Raw genomic sequence first — 14,663 nt, 5'->3', positions numbered from 1 at the left:
AGCCATAACAAACAACCAGTGCGAAAATGCAACGTGTACTGAACGCAACAAAAGTGGTGTGCAAAATAAACAAGCATTGGCAAAGCCAATAGTTTGTGGCTATTGTACAGTTACAAATATCCTCTGTTACCAAGTCTTGGTATTGAATGCCCAGATGCTCACATCACATGCAATAGATTGACCACAAATGCCCACATGCGTATTATCAAACTCTGAGGTACACGCATCATATGCCAATTATTCCAAATAAATGCCCAGTTACATCACGTAAGCTATGCCTATTGTGTCCAATTGCTGACATCGGAGCGGCAGAAGAATAGCTCAGGGGCAACGCAGACTTAGAGACTGGTCTCCGGGAGTAAGCACGTAGTAAAAGCTTAATGAATTAATGTATTTATTGGCCATGTGATCAAAGCTATGGAGACAGGGCCTTGTTACAAATATGGCAGTATTCCGCCAGTAAATTTGCTGAAATACTGCCAAACTCAATTACGGTTACCGCCACTTGGTCCTGTGGAGTTACCACGGGATTACAACAGTGGGTAATTACCCATTCTTGGGATCTGTAGGACTCCAGGGGTATTTTGGCGGATTTTGGGGCAGCAGAATTACTGTGCGGCAAATCTGCCAAACCTCCACTTTTCCTTTGAAAATCGGCAGATTTACCACGCAGCAATACGGACAGCAGTACATTTGCCAACAATTATAATTTGGTGGGTCATGGAAAGTGGTGGTAATGGAATTGCTGCGCCTTTTTCCCACACCGCCAACATTGTAATGAGGCCCATAGACTGCTAAAAAGGAAGACCGAAAGAACAGATAACCACAGTGAGTGCTGGGAGTCCCTAGAAAACCTGAATTACCTGAGAGGTGTGGAGATGCATTAGAAGTGCCAGAGATCAGTCAAAGTTGTGAAGACACTGCTGAGGTGCTGGAAGTCTCCAAGGAGTGTGGAGACATGAGCGGGAGTGAAAAGGTGAGAGAAAGGTTGCCTGCAGTGGGGAGCCTGCAAGTGTTCTTGATCCGCTACCTAGGCTGATCGTAAGACACTTCGAATTGGGAGACCAGAGAAGGTAGACAAGAGTGGAAAGAGCAAAGCAGAGGGAGAGCTCAGGAAAGCTGATGAGAATCTGCAGCACAGAGGAGACCGGCAGCCGGGAATGAGGGAAGGTGCCACAATGGCAAGCTCTGGCTCAGAGAGTGTCAGAAAGCGTGGTGAAGGAGATGAGGGAGAGCTGAGAGAGAGAAGGCTTCAGCAGCCTGCTAAGTGGAAGGGAGGTGGCGGAGAGGGATTTCACTAGCAGGTGACCAACCCAAAACATCACGCGTGAACTGAGTCTTTCACTGTGAGGGAGAAGCCTTGTGGAGTAAATATCGATGCATACCCTGGATTGTGGTCTCAAGGCCTGGTACCTGTTGTGGCGGTATTGGAAAATTAAGGCATCCGTGAAGTGGGGACCAAAAGCCTAAGAGAGTCTGGGCTAATAAAGATGATAACTATTGTATTGAACACTGGGGAGTTTGGTACAAAAAGTCTGAGAAAGACAAATACATTATATCCCAATCACTGAGGAGTCATTTGAATTGAATGCTGGAAAGTGTGGAACTCAAAGCTAATGAACAACTAAGAAAGTCTCAACCAATGAGAAGTCATTTGAATTGCATGCTGGGCACTGTGGGCCACAAATCCAGATAAAGACATAGCATATCGGTAGAATGTCATGCTGGAAAATAAGGTCCGAAAAGCTTGCAAAAGGCTAAGTAAGTCTAAACAATTGAAAAGTCAGATGATTTGCAAAAAGCCAATGCAAAACTAAGAAAGATGAAACCAATGTAAGATCATTTAAGTTAGCTATTGAATAGTATGGTCCGGAGACCCAGCAAAAGTCTAGAGGGACTCAAAAGCTATGTAAGGTGCTATCAGGAATCAGCACAGGTATTCCTGCAGACAACCTACTCCACAGGTCTTGGTGCTTCTGAAGGGATTGCAGGACTTACCTTTGACCAAGTTTCTTTGGTCAAGCTGAGCTATCAGACGAGGCATGTCACCTGTGTATATCACTGTCTACGAAAGCAGGCCCACACCTTTGACCTGACAAAGGCATTCATCATTGGTAACTAATTGGCCTGCAGTGATTTGAGAAAAGATCTGGTCTGCAACCCTCTCTTGTTTTTCCTGCTAGGTCGCTGTTTTACACCAAGAACAAAGTCACAGATGAGAACACACTCTTGGAGATTGGACACGTCTGCAGTCCACACCCTCTGAAAGAAAGGAATAAGGGATTTAAGCATGTATTGTGAGAACAAAGTTCACTTTGTACAGGACTGTCCTTTGTCAAGTTCAGACATGCCAAAGCTCAGAGACAAAGGGTAACTCGTCTTTAGGTGTATCTAACCCCCTCCTGTATTCCACATGTGCTTCATCCTCTAACGCTGCATTGCTGCACATGTAGGTACCCTTTGAGTTTCTAGGAGCTACTCCACCTAGAAATGTGCCACTTGACTTCAGAACCACTAGCAGATACTTGTATCTACAGTTCACCCAAAAACACAGAATATCAATGTTCTTTAAGCCTCCGTTCATGCCAATCCATCGTATAGATGCATCAGCGGTGACCAGTGCTTCAAGAACGCACACACATGGGTCATCAGAGGGACATTCACTTTGAATTCATCCATGCCTCCAAACTGCAAGTTATTCTGGGAACTGGTTGGTTTGGTCAACACAATCCAAGCATTGAATGGCCTAAGTGGCAAATTACCTTTTCATCTTAGCGCTATCAGCAAGTCTGTCGGATGATCCCGTGATAGTCAAGACTTGCCCTACTGTAGTTCCCACTATGAGTGATTTCCTGCTTGAGTATCAAGCATTCACTGGCGTGTTCTCCCTAGCAGAAGCTAGCAAAACACTCTCATACACCCCCATGACTGTCCAAACAATCTCATACCCGATCACAAGCACAACGCTTTGTGTACAGAACAAGAATGTGCCCTAAAGAGCTATGTGGATGAATGCCCACAGAAGGGGTTCATTCAACCTTCTAGATCCCCTGCCAAGGTCCCCATCCTTTTTCTGAACCAGAAATCCAGGGCTCTGGCCATGTATCAACTACCGCAATCTGAACCAAATCACAGTTTAGAATTGATATCTGCTACAGCTTATTTCTGATCCCACTGAGCAGGGGTAAGATGCCTCATAATTAACCAACCAGGCTTGATTTACCTAGTGCATGCAACCTGGTACGGATCCAGGGAGAAGACAAGTGGAAAACCACTTTCAAGACTGTTAGTCACTGATGATGGCCACTGTCAATGCTTCTCAAACTGCGCTTGGTAGCATACATCCATGCGACACTGACCAAGAATCGCATAAGTAGGTAAAGGGTGACGATGCCCTGACATCACCAGGGTATTATAGTAAAAAGTACAAGTATTCCTATAACACTGTCACGCTAGGTTAGGCTTGTGGGATTCCCATTAGACTTCTAATAGTCCCACTCTGTCCAGATCCAAATATGCATATATGAAGTTACTTTTCATAGTTATATTTAAAGTTTAATTTCATTCCAGAAACCACAAATTCCAGATGTACAGCCAACAAGTGTTTTGACCCTGCCAAGTCTTTGTCAAGACTGATCAATTTTATAAACAAATAATCACCATATTCATAACATCTAAGTGAAAATTGTAATAAGTGTGTTTTGCAAAAGCATCTATTGTAAAGCCTTGTCATTTTTAAGTCAATGATATGATATGGCATTTGTAACGCGCCTATACACAAGTGTTTCAATGGGCCTCATTATGAGTAGGGTGGTAAGGGATACCGGGCACCATTAAGGAGACCGGTGCCGGTAATCCCTTACCGCCCTACTACGAGTTCCCTTAGCGGTTCCCTCCTTTGACACCTGGTTTTACCAGGCATTATGGACGGGAGCCATTAAGGGAAATCAGAGCCAATAACGGTACCGCAAATTGCGGTACCGTTGTTAGCTACTTCCCCCTTACCATTGAGCCCTATGAGGGCTCAAATGGGAATGGGGAATGGTTTTTTCAATGGGGACTTACCGGTCCCGCAAAGGTCGGACTACACATGTAAGTCCCCATTGAACAAGACCGGTGCCGGTACCGTTATTGGAAGCAATCATGGCGCAAATAGCACACCGGAAAACTCACCCCAGTCGTGTGCAATTACACTATTTATGTTCAGGTGCATGTAACAAAGATGGATGTGGGCGATGGCGTCATCTGCTGGAAGTTGCTTTGGATCCGTTAAAAGTATTCAAAGAATATAAAAATATGGCATTCCTAAAAATCCCAAAGTATCAGCCCCCCGACATGCTGGCTGAATATTTCGTGTTCCTGTTTCTACTACACCTTGCCTCATCGTAGTGAAGGCTGATGCACCAGTACTAGCTCCACTAACCCAGTGAATGTCTTACCAATTCTGCAACCCATTCAACCAACCAAAGTCAAAACCCTGTTGAAACCAGGGAGGAAACTCAGAGTATCACTGCAAGGCCCGAGATCATCAAGCTCATGAACCCACAACCGGAGATACAACCAACCCCAGAGGACAATTTAAAGCTGTAAAATGGACAGTATGTTCCATTGCCGGAAAATCATTGCATACACTTTCAATGGTTTCACGATTACAAACTATATGAACACCGCAAGCAGAATGAGATAAAGACAATGGTTCAGTGTTGGTTTTCGTGGCCCACATGCCAAGGGACATTGAAAAATATGTACAGGAATGCACAATTTGCACTCAGCAGAAGTAAACTCGACAACCGCCTTCTGGCCTTTTACAGCCTTTTACAGCCAGGAAAGGTACCCAAGAGACCTTGACGATTTTTGATTGCAGGCCATATGACTGAGTTGCCTCTGTCACATAAGAATACTGTCATTTGGGCATCTGTCAGCAATGTTTCCAAGATGGGACATTTCGTGCAACCCACACGTCTACCCTCAACCAAAAACCTGCCCATGGATTCCCTGACTGAGTGGTCTCGGACTGAGGACCTCAGTGCAAGGCTACTTCTGGCATGTTCTGGCTATGCAACTAGGTTTGCAGATACACTACTTTCCACCCACAATCCAATGGCCAAAAGGAGTGAGTTAACCTGCAGATATAATAGCATATTACAAGCACCAAAAAATTGGCGTGAACTCCTTCCAATAGCCACATTTTTTAACAACCATCATCATTGATCTATTGGCACATCCCCTTTCTATTGCCTGATAGGCTGTCACACCACCTGTTCCTTGTCCTGCTGTCCAGAATCCATAGGGCCATCGAAGGACAAGAGATAGCAGCCAAGAAGCTGATCTCCATACACCACAAAGCCCACACACTACAACAGGTCAAAGACACTTGCATGCATGTTGCTTATCGTAAGTGATGACCAACCCTAACCTAAGCAGTTTATGATCAACTATGGATATCAACAGAAACACCCAGATTTCATAATGTTATGAAAAGATCAATCCCTGCTATGTTGGTCCATTTAGGATTCATAAAGATGCTTCTCCAATATCTGCTCAATTGCAAATCCCCAATCCTTGTCACATACATTCCGTCTTTCATGTGTCCCTCCTTGACCCTGCACATCCTGCTCCTGAGTGCATCACCTCCGCTTAGATAGCTTTTTCCTGATTCTGCTGTTCCTGAGTTTCAGTCTGTTTTTGATTCCTGCATGTGAGGGCAGAAGCTCAATAATCTACTCCATTGGAAATGTCTAGGCCCCGAAGAGTGCTCTTGGGAAGCTGCCCCTTCCATTTTATCTGTACTAGATATTCTGACATTTACACCGTCACCAGCCTGATAAGCACAATCTTTCGTGAGGGTATTATCAGGAATCATCGCAGGTGTTATTGCAGTTGACTGATTCTACTGTTTCGGTGCTTCCTGAGGGAAGTCTAGTGGCTAACAGAGTCTTAATTTCTTTGCACAAGCTCGGCTATTAGAAGATGCAAGCCACCTGTATAAACTCTTGTCTAGAAAAGCTGGCTCCAGGCCCATACCCTTCACCTTACACAGTTATTCAAAATCGGAGTCTCGTTGGCCCGCCCAGATTCCACCCAAAGACCTCATCTGCCTGATCGTTGTCTCTGTGACCCCTTCCGCCGAAGACTTCAGCCAAGTTCCTTGTGTCACACTCCAGTTGCCATCTGCCAGCCCAGTGTTTCTTTAACCAAAGTAATTAACTGCTGAAGCATCCACCACAGTGAGTCAGGGGTCTGCGAGTGGCCTGTGCATCTGAGGGAGTGGGAAACACTAAGCAAGTCCAACTACTAATTGTTTCTTATAACTCCCCAGTCCCACTGGTACCACTGCGCTGCTGCCATCCCCACCCTTCCTGCCTCTATGACTCGTGCTTGAGTTAAAATGTCCAGTCATGTTCTGTCCTGCCCAGACGGTCCTGGCTTGCTTGGATTCCTACACAACTTCCTAACTGTTGTGAAGTGTGGTTCGAAGCTAGAGTGCAAGTGCAGAATCAGTGAATCAAAGCCTGACAAATGCATGTTCGAAAATGTGATGCAAATACATGGTGGAGTTATAAGATAGAGTTAACCAATGAAGTGTCCTCTTTGTAGGCTAGCAAACATAATCCATATGCCAAGTGGAAGGTTCCATAAAACTGATCAAGGAAAAACATATGCAGTGTAAGCTGGTAATGTGGAGCAAAAAAGACAAAGCAATATACTAACATCAACTAATTGAGTTAAGAGTAATTTGATTTGGGTACTGGGAAGTTTGTGTGAAAACCCAGAGACAAGGCGAAGGAGAAATGCATAGGTGGCCTTCTCCAAAGGGTGGTTTAAAGACCCAGAGTTAGTCTAGAAAGGCCTGTGGGAATGAGAATTCATCTATGAAACACAATAAGGAGTGTGTTCCTAAAAATATAATAAAAGAGTCTGTTCACTCAAAGCAAAGTGTGATCGGAACTTGACAACTATCTTGGAAAAGGCTCTGAGACAATATCAGGGAAATCGAAAGAGACCATGAGACCTCACGGATCCATGACCAGAGAAACCACCAGTGCAGACGAAGGTGTGACCAATATCTTGGATCCCAATGGCATGAAGTGCGCTGATATACAGAAACCAAAGAAAAGTTTTGTATGTGAAAAAATAATAGAGGAATCTCAATTTTGTAAATTGAGTAATGTCATCATTTCTTATCCAAAACAATGTATACGTTTTCGATTGTTACTCAATGACATCAATGAAATTATTCATACAAACACATCATAGAAATCCCCAACCTTTTCACCCAAACCTCTATGTATTAATCAATCTATTCATCTATGCAACAATTGCTTTATTATAAAATTCCATCCTCCATCGCAGGGCAGCTCTTAGTTCTGCAACTTTAGGGTCCATTGAGAAAGAGATTGTGCAGCACAGAAACAATACATAGAATACAGGTTCCTTCAAAATATTCCGAAAGATTGGAGATCCCAAAGCCCTCCTTTTGTACTCGTTATATCCCTTTCCTTCCAGGTTAAACATTTTCAGTGCTCTATGCCTTGCTGGACGTAACGCATTCCTATTTTCAGTGTTCAAATATCTTTGCAGCATATCTTAGCAGCAAGCCCCATTTCTCCCAAAAGCCACCTGGTTGATCATTGACATCAGCAGTTAGTCTTTCCATTGAGAGCAGAGACCAGACCCTTTGCCACCAGTGCTTGCATGCAGTGTGTCCGCTTTCTTCCATTGTGTCCCAGCAACCGACTTGGTTACCAATAGTAACATTAGCATAACTCTCCTAGCAATCACTAAGAAGCACTGTTCCCCATGTGGTGAACTCCTAATAAGGTCACCCCTGGCTTCCAGAGTATCCAAAATCCAATGATGTTCGTAACAGCTCTCGTGATCTCTTCTCAGTATCCCTGAATCTTCAGGCACTCCCACCAAATATGTAATAACTTTCCCACGTTGCTGCATTCTCTCCCACAAGATCTTAGCCATTCTTAGTTTATTGTTGTCATCCCTATACTGCAGGTATATTGGATTGACAGCTAAATGTTTGAATCACTCTCTGACTTTTTCAATCACCCCATTTAGGACTATCACCACATAACAGTATTTTGTGGATGCTAGAGATTAAGCCCCAATGTGAGATGTTTGTGGCTACCAGTTTCTCAAATGGTAACAGCCATCTTATTGCCACCTCTTTCACATCTGTTTTCATGACCCAGTGGCGCAGCTACTCTCAATTCATACTCCCTTTTATAATCCTGGAAAGATGTTATCTGACCTTCCCCGAATATGTCGCCAATGCATCACCCTATATCTTCCCACCAATGGTCCGAAGAATTAATTGCCAGAGCCGGGGTGAAGTCTGGATTTCCATGTATTGGTGTGGATGAACAATTAAAGGCCGTCAGACCAGCTTGAGTAGCTAGTTCGCCCCATACCTCCAAGACCACTTTGGTTCAGAGGCACTTCTGTATTTGTCAGATATAACAGTGCATCAACCTCAAACATTGCCTGGTTCTTCTCAATCTTACCAAACGGAATCCTCCTAATAAGTGTGCTAAATAGCATTCTCTGTGTGAGCAGCTCCACTGTGATGACATAAAGTGGGGTAATAAGTGGGAATTCCTACCTTGCCTCCCTTCTGATAATGACCTCACTCGGCAGTTGCCCATTCACCCCGATTCTAGAAGTGGCATCAGCATTCATTGCTCTAATACATCCTCTAAAGTGATATCCTATGCCTATTGAGCCCAGCGCTTCTTACGGGTATCCCTAGTCCATTATGTCATAGTTCAGCCTCCAGTGTGCATTATATTGAGCAGATGGGCTACTCTTCCCCTGTAATCTCATAGCTAATATTTTAGTGAATAACATCTAATCTAGATTTGATATAGTCATTGGTCTGTGGGAGCCACATCTCTCCAGGTCTTTCCCTGGATTATGAATAACACTTACTCTGGCTTGCGCCATAGTTTTTGTAACCTCTCCTGAATGGAGAAAGGAGTTTATCGAAACCACCAATGAGGTAAGGAGTTGTCAAGAATTCTAAAACAAACTGCACTGTAAACATGACTGGGCCTGGAACCTTATTCAGTTTTAAGGTTGAATTGGCTTTCATGACCTCTTCTTTTTTAATCGGCCTAACTACTTTTTGTTCCGCAGACATCATGTGGTGCTTCACTTTGATTATATATCTCTTTTGTTTGTCTCGAGTTATTATTCCTGAATGATAGAGTGCATTGTATAACCATTGGAAGGCATCCTCCATTGCCTTATCTCAAAATTGTCTTTCTCCCATCTCGCCTTTTAAAAACTGTATTTAGTTTCCATTTTCTTTCATTTTAAGATAACAAGTGATGGAAGCTGCCCGTTCTGTTGGCCCTCTCATAGAATCTTTGTTTCAGCCCAAGCAGAGCTCTTTCGGCCTAATGCATAGTCAAGGTATCAATCTGGCCCATAATTAAGGAAGATCTCCTCCATACTTTCCTGGAGCCTGTCCTCTTGTGCTATTCCTCTAAGCTTCCCAGCTCTTTCTGTAGCTCCTCATGCTCTTTGGAGCATAGGACATGAAGCGTTTGTCCAACTGCTACCAGTTCCACCCCAATAACTGTCTTAAAGACATCCCAGATATTATTGGGTGATGTCTGATCCAATGGGTTTTGTGCAAAGAACTCCTTCATATGCGTCTCCATTTCCTTAGTTGCCATCGGGTCTCTCAATGTAGATGTTGATAGTGTGCAACTCCTCTCTGGAGCTTCTCCGAGTCTCGATGAACACCAACTCTACTGGACTGTGGTCTAATATTGTTGTATGGTCCATGGACACATTTTCAATGCAGTCGTTTAATCTGTGAGTGACTAGGAAGTAGTCAAAGCATGTGTACGCAGCATGCACCTGTGAGTAAAAGGAGAAATCTCTTTCCTCCCATTCCTAATTGTCCACATGTCTACAAGCCCCAGTCTGTTTAAATCCCATTTCAACTCAATTGAACCCTTTAGATGGATCTAAGGTTTTATCCATTAGCAAGTTCCCCATCTAAAATTAAATAACTTTCTGCATAGTACGACAATCTTTTCAGCGGGAATCTAAAATTCTCTCCTGATGCATAATAGGGCCACAGATAGCTCCCATTGTTATTTTATGGTTTCCCAAGATGCCCTTTATCCACACATACTTTTCGTCAGGGTCCTTTTTGGTATACACAATTTTTTTATATTATTGCCGTCCCTGCTTCTTTAGTTAGCCCTGATGCAAAAACTTGCACAGGGTATATTCTGTTTTTCAGTCTAAACTCATCTCTCTTGACCAGATGGGTCTCTTCTATAACCCCAATGTCCATATTCTCCTGTATAGAAGGTGTAAGAATTTCATTCTGTTGTGCGACAAGTTGAGGTCTGATATTGATGGACAGAATCTTAAAGATATTTAGTTTTTCATTGCTTATTCCCTCTTGCTTTATTTCTATCTGTGATTTTTCACAATGCTATTGTGCCCTCCAGGAGATCACACCCACCTCTTATCCCTTCAAACATTTGTAAATGGTTGTCATCCCACACCATTCCAGGAATCTTTAACCCACTGAGTAAATAACCCCTTTGCCTTACCCTGATCAAGAACAGTTAATACAGCTTCACTCTCCCAATGCTCCCTACCCCACATATCTCTCCTGACAACCTTATGCCTTCCCAAGGAGTCTCTAGTAGACTACTGCTAGACTCTGGTCTAGACCTGTCTCTTGTCTGCACACTATTTATAGGTTTGCTATCAATGAGTGTCATCTTAGTCTTTCTCCATCAGCCAACTCCCAAGTGCAGTCAGCTGTTTCTATTCATATTAGGCGCTATCCTGGTGTCAGATCTGTCTGTTCTGCTTTTTTGTTATTACTGTCTCTTATATGCCTTCTTTTAATGCTTCCTGATTTATTCTTGGAGTTGCTTTGGATCCTGGCTAGAGGACTGATAATTTGAGCAGTTTGCATCCATCTTCGAGCGATTTCATATTGTACTTGTCATGCCGCCGTCTTTTGGTGGTCGCTGGCGGTTATGGAAGGCTTGGCGTTGGCGGCGCCATTAGAATGTTCCGTGTTTTTTCTTTTCACTTCCTGGTTTGACGGTCTAGTCTTTTTCTCTTGTTCCTGTATTTAACCACGCCCTCCCCTGGGCTCTGTGCGTTGCAACTTTGTTTCCTGTGCCTTGTTGCCGTGCTACTTTGTTTTCCTTACCTTACTCCTGTTGCCATTTACCGCGGCCTCTATCGCGGTTTCCTTTCGCTCTGCGTCTCCTCCTCCCTTCCTTTTCCCTGCCTTCCCGTCCTTTCGGTCCCCTTACATTACTGGGTTTCTTCTCTCCTTCCTTTCTCCCGGATCACGTTCCTGGTTCTTGGCGGTGCCTCCATTCCGGTCTCTCGCACTGCTCCTTGTTCATCATCAGCTTCACCGGACTCTCCAGCTTACTGCTGCACCGAGAAACTTATCTTGATTCTCCTGCTCCGGTTTTTCCTGCATTCCCGGGCTCACAGTCATCTCTTCCTGCTCAGCATTGGTACCAACTACATCCGTAGAGAGGTTTTTTTAAGCGGCTGCTTTTTTCCTCTCATCTTGGTTTCTGCGGGACGGGGGCCGGCTGCTTCCCTGTTTATCAGGGGATCAGGGTGGCTTCTTCCCGCGGACGGCCGTACCTCTTCACAAAGAAGAAGAAGCCCAAGAACAAGACCTTCAGACGAAACTCCGTTCCGGAAGAGACAGGTGAGGATAAAGGGGAGGTGGACATTGATTTATCAGATTTGGAGGATAATACGCTGGTTCCCAGCATTCGTGACAGTTTGCAACGCCAGAAAGAGATTACAATGTCTATTCCGGAACAGGTCCAAGAGCTGCTCACAGCAATGCAGAATGTGACATTAGAATTACAGGCTGTGAAAGCCGAAAACGCTGCTCTAAGACAGTGAGTCGACCACTTCGAACAGTCCCGGAGTGATCTGCCTCCCATGCCCTTACCCTGCGGTAAATATGACGGTTCACCTACTAGATTTAAAGAATTCATGGAGGCTTGCATAATCTATTTCACCTTCAGACCTCAGACATATGCCTCAGATGCAGCCCGCATAGGGTTTCTGATATCTAACCTTACGGGTAACGCTCTTTCCTGGGCTACTCCGCTTGTGACCAGTGCCAGCCCGTTACTACACGATTACGCCGGGTTCACCGCCCAGTTCAAATTGGCCTTTGAAAGGCAAGAGTCTGCGGTAGTCGCCAGTGAACAGTTACTGGATATTCGACAGGGAAGTTCCGATCTTCTGTCCTACATCTCCCGCTTTAAACGGGTGGCTGCAGACGCAGGCTGGCAAGAGAACGCTCAGTACACCATTTTTCGCCGAGGATTGAGGGAAGACCTTAAGGCTGAATTAGCAAGGGTAACCAGACCAGCTACTTTAACCGACTTGTGGTCTACAGTGGTTCAGCTGGATTTCCGTCTCTCAGAACGGCGGTCTGAACGTAGAAAACAGCGTGGATTTCCTGCTACGCCTGATCCTGGGATTACCTCTCCTTCTCCTACCTGTAAGTCGAAAGAGGAGCCAATGCAAATTGGGACTACTCGAGGACCACTCACCTCGGAAGAAAGAAGAAGACGCAGGGAGAACAACCTGTGTATGTATTGTGGATCTAACCAACATATTCTTAGAGACTGCCCTAATGTACCACCAAGACGTTCGGGAAACGCCATTCCTCGGAGCTAGTAGGGACGAGTTACCGAGGGGGATTTACTGGTCCCTTTGTTTCTTTATCAGTCACTCCCATGCTTACCACAGAAGACAACCGTCTCATGGTAGTCGGAGTAGAGTTATGTATCTCTCAGCAGTCCTATGAGGTTCTGGCACTACTGGACTGCGGCGCTGCTGGTTGCTTTATGGACTTGGTTTGGGCGGAAAAGGTCGGCATTCGCCGTTTGCAGAAAGACGAGGACCAAAAGGTGGAAGGTGTAGATGGTAGACCACTCAGCTCGGGTCCTATCACCGATACCACACCTCCGATGCAGATGAAGATCCTACATCACAACGAAACCATTCAATTCGACCTCATCAGAGCAGCACATTTTCCAGTAATCCTGGGGGTCTCTTGGCTTCGGAAGCATAACCCGACCATTGATTGGACAAAGAACCAATTGTCATTTACCTCAACTTTTTGTCGTCAGTCATGTTCTTCACAGACCCTGCATACTTCTGTCCACATTTTTCCAGATATAACCTCCAGTTTAGATGTGTTGAAGGTAAACAGCATCCCTAAAGAATATCTCCGCTACCAGGAGGTGTTTACGGACGATGGCCCGCAGGAGTTACCTCCTCATAGACCAGAGGATTGTCAGATCATTCTCCAGCCCAATGCTGTTGTTCCTTTTGGACGAATGTTTTCCCTTTCCCTCAAGGAAAAGAAGGCTCTCAAGGAATATCTGGATTCTAATTCACATCATGGTCTGATCCGACCTTCATTCTCCCCTGCAGGGGCTTCACTTTTTTTGTTCCAAAGAAAGGTTCCAATGAACTTCGTCCTTGCATCGATTATAGGGGCTTAAACCAAGTCACTCTTAGGGATAGGTATCCCATGCCACTGATCGGAGACATTCTGGAAGCAGTTCAAGGGGCGAAAATCTTTTCTAAAATCGATTTAAGAAGAGCCTACCACCTTTTGCGGATACGATCCGGTGATGAATGGAAGGCTGCTTTTCGCACTCCCTTCGGACACTACGAATACTGTGTCATGCCCTTTGGCCTAGTCAACGCTCCATCAATATTTCAAAGATTCATGGGTCGCATCTTTTCTGATCTACTTTTTCATTGTGCCGTCGTCTATCTTGACGACATACTGGTCTATTCTAAAGACGCCCAACTCCATTCGGATCACCTCCCAACAAGTCCTTCAAAGACTGCAAGACAATCTACTTAAGGCCAATGCTGATAAGTGCATATTTCAAGCCTCCGAGGTCAACTATCTTGGCTTTATCCTGTCTTCGGAAGGAATCCGTATGGATCCCGCTAAGATCGACGCCATATTGCAATGGCCTACACCCCATTCCATCAAAGACGTCCAAAGGTTTCTAGAGCTAGCCAATTTTTATCGCAAATTCATCCAAGGTTTCTCGGATCGAGTTCTTCCCATTACAAAGCTGTTAAAAAAGTCTTCAATGCCTTTTATCTGGTCTTCTGAGGCAAACCAAGCTTTCCAACGACTTAAGGAGGAATTCTGCTCTGCCCCGGTACTTCATCAACCAGATCAGAATCTAAGATTCATTGTGGAGACTGATGCCTCCTCTGCGGCGATTGGTGCAGCTCTTCTACAGGAACATGAAGGTTTGGAACATCCGGTTGCCTACATGTCCAAGACACTGAATGACAGCCAGACACACTATTCAGTGATAGAAAAAGAACTCCTGGCCATGAAATCTGCATGCGAAGAATGGAGACATCTCCTACAAGGGGCTAATCATCCCTTTGAAATCAGAACTGACCACAAGAATCTTAAAATACTGCAAAAGATGGAATGTGTCAACTCCCGTCAGGCTCGTTGGGCGCATTTTTTCTCCCAATATGATTTCACATTGACCTACTTACCAGGTTCCAAGAACATACTAGCTGATGCCCTTTCTAGAAGGCCTTATCCAGACATGTCTCAGAAAGAATTTCCC

The sequence above is a fragment of the Ambystoma mexicanum genome, chromosome 5p, assembly GCF_040938575.1.
Source record: "Ambystoma mexicanum isolate Mex_15411 chromosome 5p, UKY_AmexF1_1, whole genome shotgun sequence".
NCBI classification, from domain to species: domain Eukaryota; kingdom Metazoa; phylum Chordata; class Amphibia; order Caudata; family Ambystomatidae; genus Ambystoma; species Ambystoma mexicanum.
This window is presented reverse-complemented; position numbering follows the sequence as displayed.